Raw genomic sequence first — 1,547 nt, 5'->3', positions numbered from 1 at the left:
TTCAAACACCGGCACCTTGGAATAACTGGAAAAGGTAGAAAGTGATAATTAATGTTAAACTGCTGCAGTTTCATATTTTACTTAAACATAAATATATTTAGATTGATTCATTGTCACGATTTAGCTCCTCTCAAACTGCACAAATACACCGAGGTTTTCCATAATCTGATAAAACACACTTACTTAATGAAGTGCAAAGGGCCATGCAGGCCAGTAGAACGATGCACTGGATGGCAACACTTGTCTTCATCTTAAAGCTTTTCAAGTATTGAGTGGAGGATCTACTGAAGGCTCAGTCTTCAACTGGTTTGTTCTTCTCAGATATGAAGGATCTCTGCTGCTGTGCGTCTCCGTCACTTCTCGAGCTGCCTGAGTGTGCAGAGCTGTGAGGTTCATCATCTCTGAACTCCTTATATACACTCACAGCTGGGTGGACTCTGGCCAAGGATGTCTTCCTAAGAAGTGGCTGCAAAAAATCTGTTTCCTGTCCTCTCACAGTAGAAATCCCGTGGCTGTGTTTTACTTTCAATTCTTGTTAACAGCTCCTCATTACGTAACATTTGAGTTTACAAATATCCAGATCCAAGGAAAGTTGTTCAAACGTGACCTTCAGCGAGACCATACAGCTCTGTTGCAGTGGACCTTGAAGGCTGGAGGGACAGGTTGTCAAGATCTTCTTGTACCTGGGCTCCGGGACTCCGGGACAATCTGTACTTCACATGCAGAGTTGGTCTACAAAAAGACCAAACAGTGTATTTTTCTTATGAAGCCTCTTTATGAAAGACAGAATAATTACATGGCTGTATACCCGGGTTATATAAAACCGCCAACACTGCATCCTGGTATAAGTGGAGAAATTGACAGTTCACAAAAAGCAATGAGAAACCAACAAAAAATTACTGCTGCCTCCAATAAAGATGCTTCACACTCATGTTTTCTCTCCCTGGAGGCATCTTTATTAGACAGCGGCTTCAGAGCATCTCCAGCCACGGCAACCAGTTTTAAAGTAATGCACATAAAGCCTTCCTCCTTATTCACTTATCTTGTATCTAAAGTTCAGTCTCTCAGGCTGCAAGTTGTAATCAATCATGTGCAAGTTCACTAAGGAAGATCTGTAATCAGTGATCTGCCTGCTTTCCTGGGTGTTCGACTGCTAGTCTGTCCTTTACAACACTTCCACTTTACCACACTACTGACATCACAGCTCTAGTACAATCATCTTCTTGACCAACTTCTTCGAGCCAGTCAAATTCAAATTCAAATTCAAATTTTATTTGTCACGTACACAGTCATACACAGTACGATATGCAGTGAAATGCTTGGACAACTGCTCGTGACCTAAAGAAAACAAAAAAGGAAAGGCTATGAATAAGATAGGAAATAAATATGAAAAATTAAAAAGGGTAAATTTAACTAGGAAGGAATAAAATATAAATTAAGGTTAAAAATGAAATAACTGTACAACACAAATTAGAATGAAGGGTAAATTTAACTGGGAGAATAAGATAAAATATATAAATTAAAGTTGAAAATAAAATAACTGTACA

Source organism: Haplochromis burtoni, unplaced genomic scaffold, assembly GCF_018398535.1.
Source record: "Haplochromis burtoni strain Fernald_Lab_line unplaced genomic scaffold, NCSU_Asbu1 Contig_1574, whole genome shotgun sequence".
Lineage (NCBI taxonomy): Eukaryota > Metazoa > Chordata > Actinopteri > Cichliformes > Cichlidae > Haplochromis > Haplochromis burtoni.
This window is presented reverse-complemented; position numbering follows the sequence as displayed.